Source organism: Triturus cristatus, chromosome 12, assembly GCF_964204655.1.
Source record: "Triturus cristatus chromosome 12, aTriCri1.1, whole genome shotgun sequence".
Classification (NCBI taxonomy): Eukaryota; Metazoa; Chordata; class Amphibia; order Caudata; family Salamandridae; genus Triturus; species Triturus cristatus.
Genome location: NC_140595.1, coordinates 636,677,863 through 636,696,794, shown reverse-complemented (window position 1 = coordinate 636,696,794; position 18,932 = coordinate 636,677,863). Strand labels below are relative to the sequence as shown.

Genomic DNA, 18,932 nt, shown 5'->3' with positions numbered 1-18,932 from the left:
AGGCGCCATCGGCATAAAGGGCATAAAGGGGGCCTGAGCATACTGCTGTGGCACCCCCATTGTAAAGGCCATCAGACCCACGGGACCAGCTGGTGCTCCGGATGGGTAGGCCGCCCTATTAAAAATGCCATACATAGCATTCAAGAAATTAGCCGAATCCATACCTGGGGCCGGGAACTGAGGCAAAGGAACCTCTTGTGGGGCCTCCGGCTCCGCAATATCCTCCACTGGAGCCTCTGAACCTTCAGGTACTGGAACCGACTCTTCCTGCTCCTCATGCATAGAAGCATCCGACTCCACACGAACCGGAGTCGACGTCTTAGACGGAGCCGAAGACCTCGTCGGAGACTGAGTCGGAGTCTGCTTTCCCGAAGGAGAACCTTCCGGCGACTTCGAAGGAGAAGGAGAAGGAGACAAACCTCCGCTCCGACGTCGATGAGACGACGCCGACCTCGACCTCGACTTCTTGGACTTCGAGGATCGACGTCGAGAGTGTTTACTCTTCTTATGGTGTTTCTTCGACCTCGACGACTTCGAAGTCAATGACTCCCTCTTCAATCTCTCCTTCTTCCTCCCTCTTTTCTCTTCACCAACCTTCTTCATAAAGAGTTTGGTCTTCCTTTCCTTAAGTGCCTTCGGGTTCATGCTCCTACAGCATCCGCACTCCTCCATATCATGCTCCGAGGAAAGGCACCATAAACAATTCTGGTGTGGATCCGTCATCGACATCAGGCCTCCACACTCCCTACAGGGCTTAAAGCCCGACTTCCTAGTCGAAGACATTGTCGAAGAAAAGAGAGATACACGACCAAACTACAAAGTAGCACTGGAGAAAAACCGTTGCGCGTCGAAGGCGCGGAAAAAAGGGAACTGACGTCATCACGCCGACGTGGGCTTCTTATGGCTCCGGTGACGTCGATCGGAGTCGCGTGCGGAGCCGGTGTATTGTGACGTCGCCCACGTCGACGTGGAATGCTGGGGAAGAAAAGTTCCGTGGAATGCTGGCGCAGGGGATATTCACAAGGTGAGGAATCCACTGGCAGATGTATCCATCAGAAATGCACATTCTCAGCTGTAACAAACAAATCTACCAGGAATATGCCCCACTGGGTAAAGATGTCCCTAACACCTGCAGATGCCAATGCCACTTGCGGCCAGCAAGGTAAAGCTTGCTGGTTTAGTCTGCCATGATGTTGAAAGAGCAAAGCAGGAGACTGATCATACAAGAAATCCCAGGATGGACTAGCCACAGATACAGACGGAGAGTCTGTATACAAAGAGCATATGACCTCACACCACTAACTGGCGCTGTACACATGGCAGTCAAGTTGTCCATCATAACCTGGAACCAACTTTCTCTTGACGGACGGCAGAAAAGCCTTGAGGGTTAGGCAAATGGTATGCAGCTGCAGAAGACTGATGTGGTTCTGCTGCTCCACCAGAGACCTCTGATCTCCACGTCGTTCAGGTGGCCTCTCAAGCCCAGCGGAGGTGCATCTGTCACTACTGCAAGCTCTGGAAGGGTGTGGCAAATTGTCTGTCACATCAGGTTGGGTTCCACTCATCAGTAAAGGTTTAGGGCCATCCTGTCAGATTCCAGATGCAATCCAACAGGCAAGGTGAGTCCCCTGCTGCCAAAGGTTCCATCGCAGAGGCCAAATGTGTCAACAAGTATGAGGCACTAGGAGGACGCACAAGGCCATTCGACCAAGACGCCTCAGAACCATCTTGCCCAGAGCAAGGGCTTGTGCCCAAAACACTGTGATCATATCCCGAATGTCCCAGACCTGCTATGGGGGTGGAAAAGCTCTTTGCAACCCCACGTCCTGGTTGCCCCCTACGAAGGGCATTCACTACATGAGTTGAAGGTGAGGCTTTAGAAAAGACCAGAGCAGACTGCAACAAAACTGCAGTCTGAAGGTGGTCTGAGACTAGCCATGGAATTGTCGCTTTCAGGAGCCAGTCATCGAGATACCGGTATATGTTTTCCCTGACTTGCCGCACCCTAAAACATTACCTTTGTGTATATCCGGGAGGCCCGAGGTAAGGCAAAATAGCAAGACAATGTATAGATTGTGCTCAGCCTCAACTTTCTACAGGATCAGAAAACAAAAGACTGTGTCTTACAAGTTCAGGCACACCATCCTAGGCGAACAGGATCTGGGTCAAAATAAATATTTGAGACTGCTCTTTCCTCAGGAAGGTGTTCAGAAGCTGAGGTCTATGGCAGTACTCAATCACCTGTTCAGTTCCGGATTACCAAATAGGCAAAGTAACAACAGCCTATGGGCCCCACTCTTTTTAGGAGCCCCATGACAACGGATCAAAATAATATTGATTTGATCTTGAAAGAAAATTACAATCATAATTTATTAGATTGTTTCCAAAAGATAGGAAAAATGAAACAACTCAAAGACACGAAAAATGTACATTAAAAACTCTATGGAGAAAATACTGTATTAATGTAATGTACTCAATGAATATTTAAAGATTTGTTGGTTTATTAAATTTTTTTAAAATGTAATATTTGTTTAATAAAATTAATAATTGTTAAGGTTTAGTTTTGTGTAATAAAACTGGTATAATAAAATTGTTGGTTGGTAAAATTAAAAACGTATTAGGAGATAATTTGCGAGGAGGGCCCTGAAATTTCGACTGCCGAGTGGTCTCCACAGGGTTTAATCCGGCACTGCCCCTGTTGTTGTTAGGGCCAAGAGGTAACGGATGGAAGAGCCTGTGCCCCACCTCAATGCATCTGTGGCAAAAAACTTCCACTGTAAGGATCATGGAGTGAGTCACTGGTACCTGAGAAACAACCAGTGGGAAGGGCAGGGAGTTGACAACAGAGGAAAGGCAGAGTCAACGTGAAAAAATTGAAAGACCCACTGGCCCTGAGAGATGTCATGCCAGGTGGGCAAAAATGAACCCTGCCCCTCAATTCCCTCGAATGAGCTAATAAGTGGGAACTAAAAGTGTGCTGAGGCACTTGCAGCAGCCGGAGGAAGAAGAATGCTGCCATTGATGCCAGAAATAATTTATGCCGCAGCCCCCACCCTTGGATCTGCAAAAGGGCTGTGCAGGCTGCTGTAAAGCCAAGGCACCTTGAAATGCTCCAGAAGTTCATACACTGGTGGGTAAACTGGCAAACAGGGGAAAGCAGTCCCAGAAAGTGAGCAATTGCCCTATTGTCTTTGAAGTGCCCTGCAGAGAATGCACCCTATTTCCAAAAGGTCTGGTTCTGTCAAACAGTATGTCCCTAAGAGAAGCCTGGACATCAGCAGAAAATCAGACTGTCTGCGCACTGGTTCCCATGGCCTGCATAACTCCGTCCATAGTGATCTTCAAACAATGAGTACGTCAAGAGTGCGCAAAATTCGGGAGCTGGTGGCCCCGGAACCGGGGCTGAAGCCAGTAAAGGAAACTCTGGCAGGACCTGCGGCAAGGGAGTCAAAACACAGCCGGCCCAGGTCAGAGGGTGGCCAGACAGGGTCAAAAGGTGCTAGAGAAAAACCGACCAGGTGAACCCCATCTGGAGCCCCCATTGCCTCTGTGAGACCTGAAAGCACAACAGATGGAACCAGAACCATTCTTAAAAGCAGCAGCCTGGTGTCCCTAAAGTCTTCAATTTGCTGCAGCATTGCCAATGGCTTTGGAAACTTGGGGCACATTGACACCATAATTGAATCTGATCAGACTGCAAAGAAGTCAATCAAGTCAGAAATTTGGAATTTCCACTGCAGCAGCAGAAAGAGGATGCACAACATTTGCAACAACTAGCGCATCCCCAGGACAGACAATGACACCGGGATCGCGAAGTACTGCAGGACTTTGAGAGGAATTGACCTCCCTTCTTGTGATTTGTGCTATAAAGTTTGTCTTTGCACTCCCGGATCAGGTACCATTTGTTGCATGACTTTGAAGTGTGCTTGGTTCTACAGCACCAAAGACTGGTGTTGTACAGCAGTTAGAGTACAGCTTGAAGTCTTCGGAGAAGACGTTTCCTAGCACACTGGACTTAGAAATGTTTGGAAATTGGTAAACTTTATTTAAAAAAAAAAGGTGGGGACAGAGCTATGGATACACACTGGAGGATGCAGAAAACAAAGAAACTGACGTTAACATGAAGCATGGCACTTATATGTGACTCCATGTCGTTACATCTGGAGGTGGTGGAACAGAGTGGATACTGAGTCCTATAGCGGCAAGTGCTGGCACACTAGCACTATTACAGGTTTCTGGATCCAGTCTGGTACCTGGGAGAATTTAAAAGGTGAGCAATCTGCATTCTGAAGTAGCCACAAGGTGTTTTTATAAGTGTTCAACTCACATATCTGAATTGCTAGCCAGAGTGTAGGGAAGTGTGAGCAGCCTGCTTTCTGATCTGAAATAGGCATATCATATTGTCTGCATGAACGACAGCACCTTGACTTGATCACCTGTAATAAGGTTTTCATGAACAGGAAAGGCATTCTCAACTCCATCTTCTTTATGATGAGCAACTCACTACAGTAATAAAGTAATCCAGTGCCATTGATTAATGGGTTGTCCTAACTTAGGCTTCACTGGGTGCTGGCAAGTTAAAACACCACTTCTTCTAGGGTTTGAACTAACCATGTGATCTCCACACAGACAAGTACCAGACAGGAATGTTCCCCTTTGTCCAATGCATTCTGCACTTGCTATTGCTCTTGTATTGTGAGCGCTGGATGCTAAAATTAGATTTGGGTCATGTGGCCTGGAGTACAAAGGGTAGGAGAGAAAGAGGGGGAAAAGGGACATAAATCATGTAATATACAAATATGATGATGAGTTACTAAATGTTTCAGATCCATGTTCCTCTTAATACTGGAGTTGTTGGAAGAATTCAGGTTGTCAGGAATGGTGGTGAACTCATCAAAAGCAATCTTCCTGGAAGTGACTTACATGACTAAGCTGGGTTATCAATAAAGGTCTCAAGTGACCATATCATTGAAGATCATGGGCACTGTGAACCCTCAAAACTTTATGCAGAAATGCAGACTACTGGTGTGCATTCTATGGAACTCCCATTGCCACTGATAGAAGAATCATCCTTGTGAAGATGGCACTATTGGTTCTTTATCTGTTTCAGGTCACCAGGCATCATTAGAAAGTTTAGTTAAGTAGTTTAAAACTACTTAACTAAACTTTCTAATGGACTAGTGGGCTAATAAGCAAATGCAGCACGGAAAATAAAACAGCAGTTTAAAGTAGGTGGTCTTGTGGTACCAAGTTTTCAGGCTGTACTTCAAATCCAAATAGCCTCTTTAAAATAAGTAATTTAGATGTCCAGGGCAGCCATTGGTAAAAGAGCCTTTTTGACCATACTGGTTTTTCATTATACTGAACATCTACAAAAACTGACGTGCAATATATAGGCACCTAGGAATTGAGTAGTTTTGAGAAAAGGCAAAACATTATGTAACAACTTCTCGTTTTAGGTAACAAAATCTTCCTTTATAGAGGTCTGACAGGTTTACCTAGCTCTGAAGTTCAGATCGGTCCTGTTAGCATGGGACAACTGTACGTAATTGAGAAATGTATATCCTACGACTGATACTTGAACAAGTTTGAAAGTACTGGCTTTGGGTTCTTGTTGATCACTAGATTGACTTCAGGTGCAAGAGGTAAAAGGGAATATTTCTTGGTTACTGAGGAAACCCACATGGTATACCATGGAGTCGGAAGGCTCACATTAGGAGGGAGGTGCCCACCTCAAAGTTATATCTGACTTAGAGACCCAAACAGTTCTAGCTGCTCTCAAGGTTTATGACAAAAAGAAGGCCTGTTGGGGAGTGACCATCTTAGAGTCAAGCTTGTACTTCTACACAGCTGGCCTCAAGTAATAATAAACTGAAATTATCACACTATAAGTGTCAGATAAGAACTACTCACATGTACCAATACGTTCTACACTGTAAAGTTTCAACAAATAAACCAGGTGTACTTTTTGGAGCTACCGGTTTCAGCTATTTGCTGTCAGAATGCAATTGGTACTGCTCCTCTGTAAGGAGGTGTATGCCCTATTGGCCAGACTACAGAACTGGCCCCTTCAGGCACCTCAAATTGCTCTTACCAGATTTTATTTTCATAAGAAATAAAGCTAAAAGAGCAAATATGCTGCTTGGAGCGGGGGCTAGTATAAGACAGAAATGAAAATAACTCAACAATCTTTTGTTTACTTCTTGACTAGGTTATTTAAAGAGATGCGTGCTAGATCAAAGAATGACTGAGACAGAAGGTCCCTTCATGCAACCTCTTGTCAGGGCAATTGGGATACACTTCGGAAAAACCAGCATGAGTGTCTTGACCAAACTGTATAATTACTTCAGTGCTTACACTTTGTTGTACTCATTATTCAGAATTGACTGACTGTCGTGCACAGTTCTATTTGCTCATTTTTAGGGAGTCGTTAGACCTGGTATCTTTCGGCATGGTTTCCTGTCTTTTTGCTTCTGACCTTCGTGTTTCCTGGTTTTAGGACTCTGTGCACTTTACTAATGCTGACCAGTGCTAAAGTACATGTGTTCTGTGTCTAAAATGTAATGGCATTTGGTTTCTCCATGATTAGCATATCGGATTTACTAATAAGTCCCTAGTGCACTGTGTGCCAAGGGCCTGCAAATCAAATGCTACTCGTGGGCCTGCAGCACGGACTGTGCGATCAACATGAGTAGCCCTTCAAATCTGTCTCAGGCCTGCCATTGCAGAGCCTGTGTGAGCAGTTTTAAACTGTTATTTTGATCTGGCAAGTTCACCTACTTGCCATGCCTAAACCTTCCCTTTTATTACATGTAAGGCACCCCTAAGGGATGCCCTAGGTAGGTCCATGGGCAGGGCGCAGTGTATTTAAAAGGTAGGACTTGAACTTGTGAGTTTTACATGTCCTGGTAGTGAAAAGCTGGGAAATTCATTTTTCACTACAGCAAGGACTACCTCTCCCATATGTTGGCACTGGTGCTGCCTTGTAACATCTTACAAGTGTATCTTTCAATTAGGAGCATAGAGAACACTGGAGTCTGGTGTCTCTGGACTCAATTTAAAAATGAATCTTTTAGTGAAGTTGGTTTTTAAATTGAAAGTCTGAAAATGTCACTTTTAGAAAGTTAAAGATGCAAATTTCCAGGTCAAAACAGTCCCAGACAAAGTATGCACCATCAGATGCACTCAAGTGTCAACAGGTAACTAATCACCTCTAATGAAAATTGAAAAACAGTTTTACAATACTCTCAATGTGTACAAAAAAATACTTTCATTACATTCACATGAAAGAAGAAACAGTGATTCCATCCATTGTTTCTGCAGTGCTTCTTTTTATTCCTGAAGCGAAGATCAATCTTGTGTGCAACTTCAACAAAAATGCACAAATTCCTGATAACATGGACTATGTCATTCCCAATGCATTTCGGGTGTGTCAGACACCCTTCATCAGGGGAAATCTACAAGCAAATAATATACATAATGAAGAACTTCTGTTCCAATATAGACATCTAAATAAGACTGAAAATGGCCTTTACGTACCAGGATAGGTTTGAATAATGATATACATAAAAAGGGAAAAAAGTACAACAGCCAACCAAATTGTGCAACAAATGTAAAAATGGTGAAAGAATGGTGAAAAGAAAATGTGAAAAATAAGGTGAAAAGAAGTTCCACGCCACCAACCATAAGAAATAGTGCTGGATAGTGCTAATAATAAAGCACCAAAATCGTGAATTAATGATAGCTGTTGCTCGCTCTGATATTAGACTAGCCCCTTACATACTCCTGTGTGAGTGGCAACTAAATCACCAAACAACAACTGTACCTCCACGTATCCAACGAAGACCAAAGTACAAGTTACTTACCTTCGGTAATGACGTATCTGATAGAGACGATTCTAGCCACAGATTCATTAACGTAGAATTATCCCCAGGCGTGAGACTGGACCTGGAAAACTCTTTGCCCCAGCATCTCTGCGCGCCAGGGGGGCGGTACCACGAGACTCCGCCCTGACGTCGTCCCCGGGCCTGACGTCAGCAAGGTCACATAAGCCCCACCCCGGCAGGCTGACATCAGTTTTCTTCGGAGAACTTTTCCGTGCCACAACGCGGAGCCATCACAAACAAAACTGTGGCGAGTATTGGAACAGTGTGCGAAAAACTAGTGAAACAGAAAAGAGAGAAACGAAAGGTGAGGAACGGCACCAGTTGGAAAAGTGCCAAGCACTAAGGCACAAAAGACCAAAGCGGTGAAAGCCATAGCAGCGATAAAGCAGAGCACCGCTCTGAGGAACACCATTGCAAGCTAAGGCGACATCCTCCCAGGAGTTAGAAGCATGTGAAAAAAGAGAGGGAGACTGCAAACACCATCCACAACAGTGAAGGGCAACAAGCCCAGAACAAAGGAGGAACAGCAATTCACCCCCAGACGACACCACCAAGAAGAGACTTATCCCCTGAAAGGAGTGAAGAGGCAGAGGTACAGGCAAAAAAAAAAAAAAACTCAGAGGACTGCAAAGGAAGCAGAAACCCCAAGCAAGGAAAACGTAGAAGAGTAAAAACAGGCCCCTACACCGGAGAAAAGGCAGGGTGGAGGGATGCAGAAGCACACATGAACCAACCAACCATGTATCATAAGGGAAGGGGTGGAGCAATCAAGCAGAACCAAGTAGCCTGTCCGAGCAGAAGCGAAGCGGACACCCACAGGAGACTAGCCACCCGGAGGGAGGCGAGCCCAGAAAACCACAGGAAAGGTCCTCGCAGAACGGGGAGGAAGGGCAGGCCGTGAAGGAATCTGCGGCTAGAATCGTCTCTATCAGATACATCGTTACCGAAGGTAAGTAACTTGTACATCTGATAGAGACTACTAGCCGCAGATTCCTTAACGTAGAATAGATACCCAAGCCATACCCAAAGGGGAGGAGGGCCTGCGAGAGAATCTCCCCAGCAGGAAGTAACACAGGGCCCTAGCAAGGCGAAGGGAAGCCAGGAGACCCCAAGCCCATTCAAGGTACAACGGCCACAAACCCCTGTAGGGACAGACAACCGCATAGGAGCGCCCAGGAGGAAAGAATTACCCCAACTCCAGGGAGAGGAGGTAGAACCGGAGGCAGAGCCTGCCGTAGAAAAACACACACAGCAATAGAGGACAGCCGACCAGGCATCAGCCGCAAGAAAGTAGGCAAGGCAGGAACGGTTCCACAGCCAAGGAACGCAGGCATAAGAAGAAAGGCTAAGGTGCGCAAAGCCCCAGCAGAACAAGAGGCAGGGGCAAAAGGGAGCACAACCAGGCGTGCACAGCCGGCAGCGCACAGCACCATGGAGCAGCGCACCCAGAACAAGCCAGGCGCAGGCCGAGGCCCGGAAAATGCAGGACCAGACCCAAAGGAGGAGCGTTCAATAGACACACACCGACCCACAAAGAGAAATGGGACCAGTCATAAGAGCAAAAGAGAGACACGGAGGACGGACCAAGCAGTCAACCAGAACACAGAAAGCCAGGAGAAACCCAGCCCCCTTGGAACACCAAACAGAGGACCAGGCTGAAATTCCAGACAGGAAGGCGGAAAAACCACAACACCGCAGACAGCATGCCAAACTGTCAAGCGATGAAGGGAACACAGAGAACGACAGAAGTCAGAGCAGTGCAAGCTACGCCCAGACAAGATATAAGAGACCGCACCAGCGGCAGACAATGATGCCAAGAAAGGCAGGGAACCAAAAAAGGGGTGACCATACCTTCCCAGCACAGGACAGAGCTATGCAATAGCTACAAGTACCCCACATAGGGCATGACACGTCCCGCTAAAACATAGGAAAACCTCTTAGGGGAAAAACACCCCGCAGCAGAGGACCGGAACATAAAGGCAGGGTATGATACGTCCCAAGAAAACATGGAAACACCTCTTAGGGAAAAAATCCCGCAGCAGAGGACAGAACAAAAAGGACCGGCAGATAGAACCACAGCCGGCTTGACAATCAGCCAATCAAAAAACACACCGAAGGCCCAACCTGAGGACACATATGGGTGGACCACAACCAAAGAACCACAAAATTCCAAAGGGGCTGTACCAGCAGCCAAGAGCACAAAGGGGTCAATTTAAGGACTCGAAGCCAAGTTACGGAGGGGGAGGACAGAGCCCCGCAAGGAGCCGCTGAATGGTAGCATCCCATGGGTGCTAAACAAAAGCACCCCATTAAAGGGTAGGTCAACGAGATGCTCCCTCACATTCTCAGGAAAAACGCTATCCCTCAGCCAAGCATGGCGACGGAGAGCAACTGAACTTACCATGGTGCGTCCGAGAGCATCAGAAACATCCAGGGCCGAATGAAGAATAAACGCGGCCAGCTCCCGGCCATCCATCACATGGCGTCGCAGATCAGCACGAACATCTTCCGGAGAGGTAGAAGAGAGAAGGGACTCCACGGAATACCACAAGCTGGAAGTAGCCCTGGCCAACACACAAAGCATGTTGAGCGCTCGCAAAGCAGCAGTAGAAGAAGAGAAGAGGTTCCGCCCCCAGGAATCTAACCATCGGGCCTGCCGTGACGGAGGAAACAACACCAAAGGTAAAGAAGGAAAAGCGGTCTGCAGAAGAGGGCCCTGAGTAGAAGGGTGGAAAGAAAGGCAGACTGGGTCGTGCGGAGCAGGACGGTGGCGGTGGAGGAGCGACTAGGGCACCAGCTCCCCAGTGGCAGGACGCCACCAGGCCTCCAGAAGAGAATTAAGGAGTGAAGCTTCTAAGGGAAGAAGCAGCTCCCGTCCACCAGAGCGCTGATGGAGAACTTCCAGCAAATGGTCCGTAGGAAATAGGGGAGGCAGGGTCGCACATGTGCCAAATGCTAGCGGCCGTGTAAACTAAGCCAGCCATCCCTGAATCCAGCTGGAGGAAGAAATGGCCAGCCCCGGAATGGTGGAGATTTACAGACGAGTGGGGGACCGGAGGTGCCTCTGGGGAGGGCTGTGGCCGCGAGGACGGCGAAGAGCCCTCCCTGGAAGACGCCAGGAAAAAGCCACGACGCGGCGGCCCGTCACAGGGGAAGAAGAGACAACAGTTGACGAACCTCCGGAGAGGACCTCTGGACCTCTGGAAACGAGTCGATGACCCCACGTCGGCACGGTGCCGTGGAGTCGGCCACAGGCGCCGGCGTGAGGTCGACCGGCGCCGGAGAGGACGCCAGGATGTCCTCGGCCACCACTTGCACCCTAGGAGAATGGAGCAGGGCCGGCTCCGGGTCGGCGAAAGAACGGCGCCGAAAAGGCACCGGCTCCACTTCCGACGAAGCAGCCGCCTGCGTGGAGAGACGAGAGGGACCTGGGGACACGCCCTGCCCCTAGCCAGCACCCGCGGCGCCGCCAGGGTCGAAAGCCGTCGGCGCCTGAGCGGCGTCAGCTCGGTTCCTGGCAAGGCCGCCGCCTGCCCAGAAGGCAGAGGACGACTCTGGGGCGAGCCGTGAGTCCCGGCGACCTCCCGCAACACCACAGGGACCCCCTTGAGGGTTTGCGGCGAGGCAGAGGCGCCGTGGGCCGAAGCGGGGAACCCCGTAGGGCCACACCCCGACGACACCACACCTCCAGAGCCTGAAGCTGAACTCGTCGGCGACTCCGCGGAAGGCCCAGTGGACGTCCCAGGAAGAGGAGGAGGAGTGGCCAAGGAAGCCTGCAGAGCCGCAGCTTAGGCCTCCATTTGGGCCCTAGTCGCCCCGGCACCAGGAAACGGCAGGTAGGGTGGCGACGAATGAGGCCGCATGTCCCGCGGAGAACCAGCGCCCTCCGCAGAGCGGGGACCAGGCCTTGGAGACAAGCTAAGAGACTTACCAATGGGTGAGCGACGCCCTAGGGGCCTCGGTGACTGGCGATGCCGGAATCGGAAGCGCCGATTCTTGGACCTTTACGGACGCGGAGACGACCCAGATCTGGACAACCAGTCTGAGAGGAGCTTCATCCGGCGCTCCCGCCGGGACTTAGGCTTCAGATCCTGGCAAGCTTCGCAGTCCGTGGAATCATGGTGCTCGCCCAAACACCACATACAAATCAGATGAGGGTCCGTCACCGACATGTGACGCACGCAAGACGAGCACGCTTTAAAGCCCGAAGGCATTCGCACACTGCCCCCCCCCACGCAAAAGCATGAAAAGAAGGCCTGAAAACAGGACAGGGACACAATCCGGATCTGCGTTGCACGCGGAAAAGAAGGAAATGGATGTCAGCGCGACGGGGTGGGGCTTATGTGACCTTGCTGACGTCACGCCAGAGGATGAAGTCAGGGTGGAGTCACGTGGTACCGCCCCCCCCCCCCCCCCCCCCCCCCCCCGGCGTGCAGAGATGCTGGGGCAAAGAGTTTTCCGGGTCCAGTCTCAAGCCTGGGGATAATTCTACGTTAAGGAACCTGCGGCTAGTAGTCTCTATCAGATATGGGTTTAAACAAGGTGCGTGTAAACACTCCCAAGTCAGCTATCCTCGACTTCCTCTGCCTCTTAAGGTCATAATGCAACAAAACCTTCAAAAACTATAACATGCTCTTTCTATAAGGAAAAAAGATTTGAGTGAGCCATGAAACGACTTGAACTGTGAGACTTAACACGTGGAATGTAAAACTCCCTCCCACTGCTCCCACCTGCACCGTTATATTCCAAACGAAGAGGAGAATCTACTGTGGCAAAACGATTATCGCTATGCAAACTCCAGATTGCAATCTGCAGGAAATATACAAAATGTACGTGGGACCAGTTAAACATTCGTATCGCACGCCGTCTCCATTCAAAACCCTCCTATCTCGTACTTACAAGGCTGAGGTGAATCAGGGACGCTGGATGTACTCGCACAATCTGAGGCTCTCACTCTGAGGTTACCCGCTTCCACTCTCAAGTAACGACTCTCCCTTCTCACATGATAAGCGTACGTACGGAGACATAGAAAAGGGACTATAATACTTCACTACCCTAAATGAGTAAGTTGCCATGTTGAAACGTCAAGAGTGGAGAGAATGTGAAAAGAAAAAAGGATAAAGACCATTTTGGTCTTCGTTGGATACGTGGAGGTACAATTGTTATCTGGTGTTTTTAGTTGCCACACACACAGGTGTATGTAAGGGGCTAGTCTAATATCAGAGTGAGCGACAGCTTTCAGTAATTCACGATTTTGGTGCTTTATCATTAGCACTATCCAGCACTATTTCTTATGGTTCGTGGCGTGGAAATTCTTTTCACCTTTTTTTCACTATTCTTTTCACTAGTCTTTCACCATTTTTACACTTGTGGCACAATTTGGTTGGCTGTTATACTATCTGCCCTTTTTATGTATATCATTATTCAAACCTATCCCGGTATGTAAAGGCCATTTTCAGTCATATTTAGATGTCTATATTGGAACGGAAGTTCTTCATTATGTATATTATTTGCTTGCAGATTTCCCCTGATGATGGGTGTCTGACACACCCGAAATGCATTGGGAATGACATAGTCCAAGTCCATGTTATTAGGAATTTGTGCATTTTTGTTGAAGTTGCGTACAAGATTGATCTTCGCTTCAGGAATAAAAAGAAGCTCTGCAGAAACAATGGATGGAATCACTGTTTCTTCTTTCATATGAATGTAATGAAAGTATTTTTTGTACACATTGAGAGTATTGTAAAACTGTTTTTTAATTTTCATGAGAGGTGATTAGTTACCGGTTGACATACTCCCTTTGAGTGTATCTGGTAGTGCATACTTTGTCTAGGAATGTTTTGACCTGGAAATTTGCTTCTTTTTCGAATAGGTGGCGGGATGGAACCACCTCAGAGCGTGCACACCAATATTGATTAATTTGAAACCTGATGTTCATTTTGATAAAGGTTTGAAATAGAGTGCATCACAGCTGTTTTTTTCACACATTTACTTAGCCATCCACTCGACACAGCAACCAGTTGCACCACAATCATGTCTTTTGAGGACATTCTACACCTTACGGAGAATAAAGCTGAAACGAAAAGTTTATAGTGCAGCAGAAGCACAAGAGATTTATGGCCTCATCCGGGAAGTTCGGACTTTTGACATAACTCAAGTACCAGTCTCGCAACAGCTGAGACAACTAGAATATCTGATGCGACTTGAAATCAATCAACGTCTGCATGCTACCACCCTTGTTCAGTATCACAAGGCAAGCAGGATACTAAGGGGACTTAGATTACCTCTGAAACCAATGATGTTCAAAATGAATAAAAAGTTCAAGGACAAGTGGTAATCTATCTTAAATAAGTGCTCACTTGACCTTATTCTTTTGATAGTAGAAGAACTATCAAATGTTCTAGTGGGACTAGAACAGGAGATACAGGAGCTACAAGATTCTCTCAAATCACGTATGGAGGGTGAAAATTGGTCATCGTCACTAGAAGAGATAAACAAGAAGTTAGACGTTTACGCTAAGGAGATCCATGAATGCAAGGTGCATAAGATTAGGCGTGATACCATAGATTATAAATTAGATGAGGAATACTCTTGGGCAGAGGTATACGCACAGAAACGCTCATATCAGAAAACTGGTTCTACCTCATCTGAGGAGAGTCTAGTGTCAATCAGTGAGACCCGAGTGACACAACCCCGGTTTCACTATTGTCTGACACAACACAATCAGAGGAACCATCTACATCAACTTCAAAAGTTTATTTTTTAGAGATCAGCCCAGCGGCAAACAATCCACCAACAGGTCAAGCAGTCACACAGTTAGACACCACAAAACACAGAGGGCGCAGAGGTCGCAAAGCAGACCAGCACAGGCTGCAGGACTAATAAACATTAGTTGTGAACATTTCAGCAGTCTCTCTTATTAAAGCCCATACAGCAGTATTAAACAAGGGTATATCTTTTTTGTGCCCACATTTAAGCTAAATCTTTTGAGACAGAACTTGAATTTGGTAAGTTCATGAGAAAACTAAGGCTTCGATATTTTTTTGCTAAACAAGAACGGGTTCATTTTGAGCAGGGTGACTTAGAGTACCAAGAGTTTAAACCCAAGAGCACATTCACAGCCCCCATTTCACACAAGGTCATATATTCATTTGAGACATTGGTGAAAAGAGATTTGGCCCACTTACCAGCCCCTTCCAGGAAGCGACAAAATCTTACACCTTCCGACAGGAAAGCACTCAAATCTTTGAGAACTAATGAGTCCATAGTATTTTCTCCAGCTGATAAGGGGGGTGCACTAGTAGTTATGGACCGCAGCTTCTATGAAACCAAAGTTGAACTGATGCTATCTGACGAATCTACTTATTTACATCTGGGTCAGGATCCCACGGTTGAGTTTCAGGAGACCTTATTGAAAATGTTGTCACATGCAAGGGAAATGGGGTGAATCTCTGGAAAAACACTTAAATTTTTATATTCCAGGTTTCACCGTAGACCTGTGATCTACATGCTACCAAAAATTCACAAAAGCTCAAAGAACCTCCCTTTCGCCCAATTGTATCTGGCTCGATACACGAACCACTAGAACAGTATCTTGACACTTTTTTCCAACCTTTTGTACAATCAGGACCCACGTACGTTCAGGATACTACACACTTCCTGAAACTGTTAAGTGAACTCACGTTACCAGCAGGGGAAGAAATCTGGCTAGGTAAAGTGGATGTAGTATCACTCTACAAGTCGATACCTCATGCCGAGGGCATTGAAGCGATTGAGTGGGCCCTGCTGCAGCAAGGGAGATACAGGCCAACACATTTTTCCTCTTAGAACGATTACAGTTCTGCCTATTTAACAGCTATTTTAAATGACTGGATAGATTTTTCTTACAAACCAATGGAACTTCCATGGGTTTTGCAGGAGCCTCCAGCTACGCGAACATCTTTATGATGAAATTTGAACATGAAAATGGTTTAAATGATTTATCTTGGACTGACCATTTGGTTGTATACCGTAGATACATTGATGACATATTCATCCTATGGAGAGGTATGAAACATGAGCTGGAAAAGAAACTGAATCTTTTAAATGGCATAAACCCAAGAATTCAGTTTACATACACATTGGATAGATGGAAAATCTCATATCTGGATGTTAGCGTAGAAGTACATGACTCATACATCGCCACAAAGGTGTTTTAAAAAACCCACGGATAGGAATAACACACTACTTTTTAGCAGTTTCCATCCGGAGTCTTTGAAAAAACACCTTCCTTTTTCACATTTCTTGAGTATTGGTTGTTATCTGGTGTTTTTAGTTGCCACACACACAGGAGTATGTAAGGGGCTAGTCTAATATCAGAGCGAGCACCAGCTTTCAGTAATTCACGATTTTGGTGATTTATTATTAGCACTATCCAGCACTATTTCTTATGGTTGGTGGCGTGGAACTTCTTTTCACCTTTTTTTCACCATGTTTTCACCATTTTTACACTAGTGGCACAATTTGGTTGCCTGTTATACTATCTACCCTTTTTATGTATATCATTATTCAAACCTATCCCGGTATGTAAAGGCCATTTTCAGTCTTATTTAGATATCTATATCGGAACTGAAGGTCTTCATTATGTATATTATTTGCTTGTAGATTTCCCCTGATGAAGGGTGTCTGACACACCCAAAATGCACTGGGAATGACATAGTCCATGTTATTAGGAATTTGTGCATTTTTGTTGAAGTTGCACACATGATTAATCTTCGCTTCAGGAATATAAAGAAGCGCTGCAGAAACAATGGATGGAATCACTGTTTCTTCTTTCATGTGAATGTAATGAAAAATTTTTTTGTACACATTGAGAGTATTGTAAAACTGTTTTTCAATTTTCATGAGAGGTAATTAGTTACCTGTTGACATACTCACTTTGAGTGCATCTGGTAGTGCATACTTTGTCTAGGACTGTTTTGACCTTGAAATTTGCCTTCTTTTTCGAATAGGTGGTGGGGTGGAACCACCTCAGAGCGTGCACACCAATACTGATTAATTTGAAACTTGATGTTCATTTTGATAAAGGTTTTAAATCGAGTGCATCACAGCTGTTGTTTTCACACATGTTTTTTTCACACACTTTTAGAAAGTTGGCATTTTCTTACTTAAACATTCTGTGCCTCAGCCTGTCACTACAATACACGTCTGGGTTGGACGACAATTGGACTTTGTGAATTCACTCTAGACAGTCACACACAAACAGGGAGCTGAGGTGTGCCCTTCATATCCTGATGGCCTATCACCCGGCTGATGAGCCACCCTGAGCTAGAGTGGTGGGAGGAGCTGGCATTTGCACCCGAATAGGGCTGTGCCTGTTCCCACACAAAGAGCTGCTTACCCCCCTGTAGTGTGTCAGAAGCCAGGGCAAGGAAGGGAGGGTCTTGTGCACTGCACTACAAAGACTTTTGTTTGAAATGTTCCTACTTCAAAGGCTAAAAAGGGTATAAGTAGTAAAACTCTGACACCATATACTCAGAAAACATCTAGACTGAGGACATTCTCCCAGGAAGCAAAGCTGTCGTGCTGCCAGGATGGACTGCCACTTTGCTTTTTGCTTTGTTGTGTTGGCTTGTTGCCTGGGAGTAAGTGGAATAGACTTCACTATCTGATCCTGCTTTCTAAGGTTCTCCAAGGACTTGACTGAGCCTGTTGGTGAAGTCTCAGGGACATCAAAGACTTCACCTGCACCTTCTCATCAGCACCTGGGCTCCTCTGCCGTGAGTCCTGTCCTGCCAAGTGGTGTCAAAACCTGTCCTGGGCCCTTGGAGGAGAATTTGGTGCTGCAATCAAGAAACCAACGCATCAACTACTAGCGTCAGTTTGGAAGGGGTGCATCTCTGCGACATCACCGCTCCCTGCACGCAAGCCGCGGACACTACTTCCAAGTGCACGATGCATCGATACAGACTTTCTCCTGATTCTGCATCGTGCCTCCAAAGAACCGCCGCTGCGTTAGCCTCGAGCACCGCCTCAGCGAAGTCTGACACCCCGCTCAGACTCCAATGCAGCTCAGCCTTGCGTGGCTTTCGGCCGACACATTGCGTTCAGCCCAGGGGTTCGACATCGACACAGAAGAATCGATGCAGCACGCCTATGACATTGACCAATCGACACTGCGTTGCCTTGAGGAATCGGGGTCTCGCAAAAGCAACTGACGCTTCACCTACTCTGCGCAATACATCGTCCCAGAGCAGCAAAGCTTCAATGACCCTGCAGCGCCTTGAGAAACCGAGGCCTCACCTGCATCCGCGACGCCTCACTTCCTCTGTGCCATGCATTGTTCTCTATTTTGGACGTCAAATCATACAGTATGTGAAGCTATAACTGTCATTAGGTCCAAGCAAGGCATATCATAATATTGTATGAAACAGGAAACAAGGAAACCCCCCCACCTACCTCCCATCCCATGCTCTGCGCTTTATATTATCCAGTGCCTAAAGAATTGCCGGAGGACACTCCGCAGTGTGGACCCGGGCCCCAACCCCGGTGTGGAATCTCTAAGTAGGGTAGCCTTTCTCATCTGCCTATTACCGTAGCGACTATGTCTGTCTGCCACTCCAGTCTCCAGTGTCCGCAGCAGTTTCGGGGGGGCAGAGGAAACACCTCCAGTGAGATTTTGTATTATGGCTTCCCATGCTAGCAGGTCATCCTGCAGTCTCTCGTGAGTCTCACTTTCTCCATATGTTCTGTTCCGCGCACGCCCATTCGGTCATATCTCTCAACCACCTAGCCATCTGAGGGGGTATCGGGCTGAGTCACTTAATAGCTATTTGGCGATTGGCAAGTGTCAATTCTAGTATCACAAACTTCCTGCTAAGTTTCCCCTTATTCTTAATAGGGACTAATCCCAACAGGCATGGCTTCAAGTCCCTAGGAATTAGCCACCCCGCAGCAGTGTGTAGATGTTCCAGAATAGCAACCCAATAACTAATAATCTAGGGACAGTTCCACCTGGCATGAAGTCAGCCAGCCGATGTGTACCTGTAACATGTGCACCCTGCATCT

General features: G+C 46.9%; 1 protein-coding gene across 1 annotated transcript in view; it reads right to left on the bottom strand.

The window, feature by feature from the left end:
* Nucleotides 1-18,932, bottom strand: part of ZCCHC14 (zinc finger CCHC-type containing 14) — a 680,296-nt gene that overhangs the window by 115,807 nt on the left and 545,557 nt on the right. The gene's annotated exons all lie outside the window — the stretch shown is intronic.